The sequence below is a fragment of the Cicer arietinum genome, chromosome 7 (assembly GCF_000331145.2).
Source record: "Cicer arietinum cultivar CDC Frontier isolate Library 1 chromosome 7, Cicar.CDCFrontier_v2.0, whole genome shotgun sequence".
NCBI lineage: Eukaryota > Viridiplantae > Streptophyta > Magnoliopsida > Fabales > Fabaceae > Cicer > Cicer arietinum.
The window spans coordinates 30,358,295-30,368,188 of NC_021166.2; the positions used below are offsets into that span (position 1 = coordinate 30,358,295).

General features: G+C 30.5%; 1 pseudogene; it reads right to left on the reverse strand.

Moving 5' to 3' along the window:
* Positions 1–405: 405 nt before the first annotated feature.
* Positions 406–2,235, reverse strand: LOC101509913 (probable pectate lyase 4; annotated as a pseudogene).
* Between the last annotated feature and the right edge of the window lie 7,659 nt (positions 2,236–9,894).

Consider the following 9,894-nt stretch of genomic DNA (forward strand, 5'->3'; position numbering starts at 1 on the left):
AAAAGGGATCAAATATTTTTCTTAATACCAATAATTTAATAAATTTATGTTTATAATTTATTTCAGATGAAATAATAATGTAGTAACAATTAATATTTTTATTTTTAGTACAACAAGGGACTTATCAATCTTGTAAGAAATAATAATGTAGTAACAATTAATATTTTTATTTTTAGTACAACAAGGGACTTATCAATCTATACAAGTCAACCTTCCAAAGTATATTCCAAGCTTAAGTTTAAGTGTATAATAATACTCAATACATTGTTCTCTATATATAATTAGTGGAGTTGCAATAGAATGGAAAACAAATTTCCATCATTCATTTTCTTAGTACAGGAACATTTCAAAATCAATAAGATTGTGGTCTATGAGATTGTGAAGTTATTCCTCATAAATTTTAATTTAACATATTGAAGATTTACTACACTGTAACACTCCCGAGGAACTTGTCAATGATCTCACATATTTGGAATCAACAACTTCAAAATCCTGTTCAGGGCTATAATTGGGTTTTTTTCACTTGTTCACCTTTTGTATCTATGAAGGATGCACCATTTTCAAAGGCGTCTCCAACTGAATAAAATTTCCACGTATCTTCAATTCCATTACTACTTTTTCTCCATGTCACCTGCACGCATTATATAATTAATAAATCAATTAATATAACATATTGAAACCATTTTATAAATGACATGTTCATAGGAAATTGGTATATATATTGCTTAATTATTACCTCCTTATTTTCTGTTGGTGCTATGAAGAGGTTTGATTGACTTTTAAGGCTTGGTCCGCTGCTTCCACCAATTGCATATTGCGTCCATCCCATGTAGAGATTGTTTGCAACATGTGCATATCTGTGACGAATTCTATAACATTTTTAATTAATAATTAAGATAATCAATAATTTTGTCAATTTTTTAAAGAGAAACCGAAAGGTGCATTGTTAGTTTATACTAACCTCCAACAAAAATGTTGTGTTGTGCTTTTATTTTTAAAATGGTTAATAATTAAGTTTATGTAATAATATGATGACTTCTCATTGACAACGCATCTCTATTGAACTCAATTTTTAACAACTAAATTTTGCAATTATTAATTACCTAGGCATGCATTGGAGGCAATTAGGCCCAAAATAGTTGTATACGACAGTTACTTTCATGTTCTTGTCTCTTACGAATCCATCATCGTGTCCAAGAAGCATAACCTTATCTTGCTCCCTAAACTAATTGTTAGAGATTGTCACATCAGTAGAACATCGCGTAACATCAAGAAGACCATCTTGGCTATCATAAAGTGTGTTATGATCAATCCAAATATTTGAAGCAGACCCCAATCTAATTGCATCTCCATCCACTTGACCCAACGACATTATCTTTCCATTGGGACCCATCACCATTCCGGGAGCTTGGGGTCGACAATGATGAATCCTAATTCCATGGATAATTATGTTTGTTGCCTAATAACAAATAATAAGTATATCATTCTAAGTTAAGAGGTGGAAGATATGTGTACGGATAATAAAAGAAGAAATTTAAAAACTATAATAATAATTGTAAAATCTAGCATGATAAAAAAAAATTATTGGCAATTAGATAAAATAATAATAATTTGTCTCTAATTTTATTGTTAGTTGTTAGAGACAATAAAAAATTGTCTTTATTTTGTTGTTAGAAACAATAAAACAAATATAAATTGTATTTCTTGCATCTCTAATTTTCATCTCAAATTCAACTATTTTTTAGTAATGTCAAGTTTGTTATTATTTACTACCTTATAGATCATCAAGCATGCATTATTAGCGATGTGGACATTGACACCTCGACCATCAATGGTAGTGAAACTACTAATAAGAAGGGGCTTCTCAAGTCTAATGTTCATGTCACTTTGGAATGTGATCCAAACTTTACCTTGAATGTTAGAAGCTCCATATCTCAAAGCTCCAGGTTGTGGGTTTAAGGGGTGATCACTAGGATCAGTAACTTTATAATGAACAAGGTCTTTACCTATGTTGTTTGTCATTTTTCCTACATAGCCAACTGAGCACCTGGCAAGTTGTTGACGATGTTTCCTCCATTCTGGATTAAATCTCCAACATTGATCAATCACATTCATTTTCATGCCTTCTATTTGAGATTGTTTGGAAGAACTAACAATTGTAGTGAAGAATGTTACTATCACAACAACTAAAACAAAGCTCCAAAAAGGGGAATTGATTACTTGATGACCACCCATGGTTCAATTAATATATAATACAAATTGATTTATTGAGAAGAGAGGGATAGTATGGAGGAAGAGCTTTACTTAGTTTTTATATTGATGAATAATGGTATGAGCTTGTGATTATATAGATTAAAGTGGTTAGTGAAATTGTTTGGGGTTTAGAAGTTTGTTCAAGTTGTTGTGTCAAGCTATGGTTAAGGGATCCACTCACTTATTTTAGAAGACATATTACATTTGTTTAAAATCCTAAGTTTAAAAGAAAGTTATATTGTAACAAATTTGTCATCGAACAATTAACAAAATTTGCACAGTAATGAGAGAACATAATTGAGAGCGATAAATACAAATGGGTTAGGCAAACTAAATGCTACCTACCAATCTTACATTGTTATTACGGGTGTTCCCCTCTAAATCATTCCAAAACATAATTACAATCCAATACAAGATAAATCGAAAAACCTCACAAAATCGAATACTTTTTAATATTTTTAGATGTCCTTTTAGAAAAACCGTACATATTGAGTTTCATATTCTTTTTCTAAATCTGAACAAAACCGCAATCGTAAAATTTAAGACTTATTTTTTATTAGTATACATTTACATATAATTTATTGGATTTTGATTTTTTTTTTCTTAATAATTCTTATTAAGAAAATTCAATTTATTTTGGTGTTATTTCATGCATTTTAAATATAGTCCATCGTTATTATTCCGAAATAATAAATTTAATTATATTAATGTTTTATTTTGCATCAAACCTACTATTTTATTGTGTTTATACAATACTATTTTTTTACAATTGTAATTAAAATATTCTAAAAACGATCTAAATTAAACCACTTAAAATTATATCGTATTTTTTTAAACTTGTTACCTAAATGAAATCACATGTATTTTTATCTTTAGATTGAACAAGTTCTTGCCTCAAAATTGATCAAACTACACCAAAAACACCTTTATTGTATTTGTTAATATATGAGGACTATCCAAATTGATCATTAGTCATTATTTGAGTATATCATTAGCAATTTTTAATATATGATTCAAAAATTGATCGTAAGACAGAAAGTTGTAAGTTGTAAGTATTACATACATAGATTATAAAATGGCCATCACCTCTAACCCTCATGTTTCACTAAAAGTTGACATGCGTTTTTCTGAAATTGTTTTTTCCACTCAAAATCTCTCTTTAATTCTTTAAAAAAAATTAATCCTCAAATTATAAAGAAAGAATTGCAAGGATAATGCTAAGAAACAAATTTAGAAATGTTTGAAACTCAAATTAAAGAAAGAAATTGTTCAAACAGAATTTGGTTCTTAATATCACTAGATAAATACATAAATTTATAATTTGTCGTCCTTTTTGCATATTATTAGCAGTTTACAATATATGATTGAAAAATGGATATTAAGGTAAGAAATTGTAAATTGAAATAATTATAAGTGCAAAATTTGAAAAAACAAGAATAAAATGATAACAAATAACAAAACAAAAATATGGAAAAAGATAGAAATGAGATGAAGAATCACACTCAAACTTCTACCAAGAAGAAGGATGATAAGACTTGTGAAAGGAACACCACAAGAAACATAATTTCTTGATAAAAAAAATGTCTCAATCTAAAATCAAAATAAGACATGTTTTTCTAAATTTGACCATTTTCCTAAAATAAAATTCTTTTTTTAAGTATATTTAAGATAAACTTATATTAACGTACTTATATTTTTTAAAGTCTAATGTCTTATATGTGTAACTTAAGTGAACAACTTTTATATAGTATTCTTTGAACCTACAATAATTTTTTAAAATTCATTTTGTGATTGTCAGGCAACTGAGGTTATTACTATAAGTCAAAATGATCATATCAATGATAAAAGATCTAGACATATATGACCCTATTGAAGGTGCAAACACGAGAAGGGGGATCGAGTTGTGTTTGACAAAGTTGACAATTTTTGCTTATTTGGTAACGGCTAATTGGTTTTTATGAATTACTTGGATAAAAAACAATCAAATTTAAAGGTTGCAAACAATGAAAGCATAAATAATTTGACACATAGATTTATCCTGGTTCATCACAAACTTGGCTACATCTAGTCCCCTCATTTAGAAGGCTTTAATGCACTAATTCAATTACCTTGAGTTACAAAACATCTGACTCTCCAAGCGAGTCTTACGAAACAGACTAACAACCCCATACTTTTGAGGAACTAACCACCTTGATCCTATAAGCCAAGTCTTCTCCTAACAACCTGACAACCCTAGATTGAAGAAGGAACTAACTACCTTGACCCTATAAGCCAAGTCTTCTCCCAACAACTTGACAACCCCAGATTAATGAAGGAACTAAACAATTATCGGGTTGGATACAAAAGGTTGGAACTTGAGTAGTTGCTTTTAACAAAGCTGATAATAATAATAACTCTCACACTCTAAGAAAATAACACTCAGAAAATATTTCTAAGTTGAACAAGTGTTTCTCTCTTTTGACTCTAAGATGAATTTTGAATTTTGAGCTTGGGTTTTTCTATTATTTTCTGCTTATCGAAACTCTTCTTATTCTTCTTCAGCCATGAGTATCTATTTATAGTTAAAATTTAGGCTTCAATTTAGTCCTATTTTAATTTTGAATTGTATCTTGTTTAAATTGAGTTTGTAAATTCTTCAGATTGATTATGTTTTTATTTTCTTTAAATTGAATTTTGTAAATTCTTTAGATTGATAATGTTTTTATTTTCTTTAAATTGAGTTTGTAAATTCTTGAGATTTGATTCTTTTTGTATTTTGTTCAAATTGCATTTGTAAAAGATTGATTTTATTCATATTTTGTTGTACATAAATCTTGATGAAATCTTTTTCAAATGTTGATGAAATCTTTTTCAAATCTTGATGAAATCTTCTTCAAATGTTGATCAAATGTTCTTCAAATTTGGATCAAACCTTCTTCAAATTTGGATCAAACCTTCTTCAAATCTTGATCATATATTCTTTACAACTTGGTCAAAGATTTTCTTCAATTATAAATATGAATCAAATCTTATTTTAGATTTTCTTCAATTATAAATTTGAATCAAATCTTATTTTAGATTTTCTTCAAAATCATGAATCTTCTTTCATACCATTTGAAGTCAAATATATTGGTGTCAATAATCTCCCGTTTTTTTATGATAACAAAACTTGTATTTTTTATATCAACTTTTCTTTATATTTCTTTGACTCCCCCTAACTTTTGTTTTTGTTTTTTTGAATAATATGAATATAACCTATTTTAAGAAAATATAGAAACTAATGTAAAGCTAAACTACTTTGAAGTTAACACAATGTAACACTCCGATTTTTAACAGCGTGATTGCATTTATTTTAAAACAAATTAATAAAAATAATATGTCGTAACACAAAACACAAGAGTCATAAATAATTACATCATATATACATACAAGATAATATAGTTTTTGGGATAATAATCCAAATATACAAATAGAAAATACACCGGAGCTATGAGACCGATCGAACATCGCTCACACCCTTGGGTATTCTCGGCAGACACATGCACATAAGTATTATTCCAAGAATGTTATCTCCCCATGGCCACGTCAAAGAAGTAGAACATGGACCCACCAAAAAATCAATTGTCGAAGTATGTCACAAATACAATCATCCCAAAATAAAATAAGTACAACCACAAAAAGACATTAAGGCCCTATACCACCAAAAACTAATCTGATCATCCACTAAAAACTACAATAACAAGGGTGACCTCCACACACATCATAAGTTCCTTATGACGTAGAATCTCTCCTCGAAGTAATTTCCTCCTCCTCATGAGTCATAGAAGGATCAATCTCCTCAGAAGTCAAGTCCATCCACGAGATAGGTGGCTTCGACGGTGCTGAAATCTCATAACAGCTCTCTACCTCAGTAACAGTCAATAGAGGATCATTCATCGAAAGTGGAGGCTTTGGCTCGACCTGCCTAAACGGTCCTGCAATATCTCCTCCTGCAGCCATCGACCCCTTATCCTTCCCGCCAGTCTCTGGTCGAACTACTGTATCTCCAGCTCCTACGGTGACCTCCGTCTCAACTCTAAATAAGGCATCCTCTATATCTTCTCATGCTTCATTCATTGTGAGCACCAATCCTAACGATACTGGATAATCGATCCTCTTGTGAGTGAGCTCCATGAGATATACTGCCTCAACTCTCCTACTTGTCCGCACCACCCTCCCTGTATATGTATCCCTGATTGAGATGGGGTTATATACCCAAGCAGTCGGCGAAAGTCAGCCAGGGAAGTCTAACGATGTTTCCGTCGTCAAGGTAACAGTCGGTGGAACGAACTCGGGTAACATCTGAGGGCAAAACCCAATTTCCACAATCATGTAAAGGGTCACCAACCAAAATTAACAGATAGCATTTAACAATTATGTCATAAAGACAAGCAATAAAACTTAGCAATTACGACATGATAACAAACAATAACAGAGTATGTATATACAAATATTATATTATAACAAACATGACTTGCGTGCCAAGCACCCTAATGCAATGCTTATATGCCAATGCACATGATTCAGAAATTTCCAAATCCTCCTCGAGCGGCATAAATCATAAATGTACCGTCTCTCATAGACCAGTAATAATTATCAATGTGCCACCTATCACATATCAGCACGATTTACTAGAGAATAATCTATCATAGATCTACACAACAAATACATCCTTGTAAGGATGAGATGGACCAATCAACTCATGAAACCATCCCATGGCCCATTGATGACTCTTCATCATATGCATATTTTTCATTGTTTTTAGTCTTATTTATCTTTAATCATTAGTTAATTTAAGGAGTTATTTGATATATTTTGTTTATTTTAGATCTTGGATTTAATGGAATATTTATGTTATTATTTCCTTGTTAAGTAGGGATTTTTCGGAGTTTTGTGTTGTTATTTTGTTTTAGTGCAGTGCTGAATTTTGGTGAGAAATCAACATGACCTATGTAGAGTATGTCAGCCATATCTGGAGTTGAGATGTCCAATTGGAGTCAAACTAAGTGCAAATGAAAGCTACGATCCATAGCTTCAACTTTCATGAAGACACCGGAATCAAATTCGGACTCGAAAGAGGAGAAAAATGCAATATACGTCGGACAATAGATGTTGAGCGCTTGGAGCGCGCCGGACGCGCCTGAGGCGCGTTTCCAGCCAGTCAACACTGTCCAGGCGCGCCTGGGGCGCGCGACGCGCATCAGCAACCATAAAATTGCAATTTTTCACTGTTTTAAGGATCTTTTTCACTATTGGGAAGTTGGGAGACTTGTGCCCTAGCATAGAAACTCAAAGACGGCCGTTTCTAACATGATTGGAGCAGTTTTATCAAGAATCATTCATGAATCCTTCTTGTAATTCTTCTCTGATCTCTATCTCTTTTATATCTGTCATGAGTAACTAAACCCTATTTGTTACGGATGAGGTTAACAATATGAAACCCTTATTTTTATGATTTGATTTCTAGTTATATGAATGAGTTTATTGGATTATTTTTCTCATCTCTGTGCGTAATGCTTTTTATTGCTTGATCAACATTAAAATGTTCTACGATTTGTATTTTGAAACGGAAGTGGACTTTACGAATGCTTGAGAAGAGAAATTCATGAATTTGTAGTCTAGACATAGGTTCAGGTGATGAAACCAATTAAATTAGTTGCAAAGCAATAATTTACAACAGAATTTCTATACGGTAATGCTTAATTCTAATCTTAAATCTACTAAGGAATTAGGGGTTACTTTGGGATTAAAGGTTATGTCACTAAGACATTAGGGCAAGAATAATAAAGAGAATTCGGTAATAATTCAATAAAAGAATTCAATAACTAAGATCAAATTAGACACCAAGGTTCGATTCAAAGTGAAACTCATCCCTGACATTTTTCTCACTTTATAAAGGATAAATTTTACTATTGTTGTCAATTTTAAATATTATTTCAATCAACTTGGGAAGTTTTTGTTCAATTTTAGTAACTAAATATAATTCAATATTAAACGCAATCCTTGAGTTCGACACTCGGTACTACTGTTTTATTATTACTTGCAACGATTCAGTACACTTGCTGAAACGCTATCACCCATCACGACCGCTAACACCGTGACCCATCACGATCACCACTAATTATGAAATGCCTAAGCATACTCAACATTTTCTCAACAATTATTATGTAAATGCAGCTATTTAAGACTTTCCTTCTTATACTCATTACACACTGATAATTTTTCATACTTTTCGCAGAGCATACTAAAAAAATATTATCATTAATAAAATTCATAATATGTAGCAACCCGTACTATCTCTCAAGAATGCATAATTACATCAATATTAATTATCACATATTCACACATCAACAAAACATATAAGGTTCCTATGTCCAAACTAAAAATTTGGAAGGATCCCTTACCTTAATTATAGATTTTTCAATAGTTATCACTGCAACAATCAAACACAACGAAAAATCTCGTTCGTGCTGAATTCTTCAATCAAATAGTGTTTGACTTAGTCAAATTAATCCCTAAAACTTTAACTACCTTACAAACCCTTTCTTACTCCTAACCCCCTTAGATTATATTTCACTAAAAGAGTTTACAACGAATAAGGACAAATAGTATTATTATTAACAATGCACACTTTCAACATATAAAAACATATTTTTTAAAATCAACATCCTTCAATTTTTCAGAGGATTCACTAATAATTATTCGAAACGTCTTAAATTATTTTTCTCAAATTTTTTTTACACAACCATAAATTTTCTCAAATAACTACAAGTTTGATCTACTACATTTTTAAAGAATTAATGTTCAATCAAAGTATTTACCTCATAACAACATGCAAACTTTTCTAAAAATTGAAAGTATACATATAAAAACTTGAAATCACAATTCACTAATTTTCCTTAAAACACAAGTTCAAAGTTTTGATAACCACATGTATACATTCTTGATCCTCAATCTTAATAACTATTTTTGGAAAGACATAAACTAAGAAAAATCATTTTTCTTTAATCACCACAACAACATTAATATTTCAGAGTTCTCTCCACCGCTAACTCGGTGTAACGGTCTTGATTCTTTTTCGAGACTCAAGGAGCTAACTACATAAACATAAAGATTCATAAAAATTTGTTCACCACCAAAATTCATCTAACTATATTGTAATTCCAAAATTAAATCTCTTTCACACATGACTTTTAAAACCAAGTGACACCTTATTTATTTAAAACCTAATAAAAATGAATATTTTCTAAACCCGCACATACTCATGCTAGACAATTCAAATTTTTTCATCTTTCAAGTTACATCACTCAACCATTATAGCACAAAAAAAATTTGAGTTAATAAAGTACTCGAAACTTCTTTAAACTCAGTTCAAAAGTAATTAAAAGAGTAACATTTTTAACTCTAAATATATTACTTTCACAATCTAACTTTTTGCTCAAACGCATTACTTAGTTAAAATTTAAACTTCACAACTTTAACAACTCTAAACTTTCTTGTAAAATGTAAGACCCATAATTTTAAAGTACACTTTATGTATTTATTGTGTTTTGGATTTTAGCCCGGAGGCTTTTTAGCCAAAATTAATAATATTATGGTGTGTATAGGATCAAAAAGTTATTT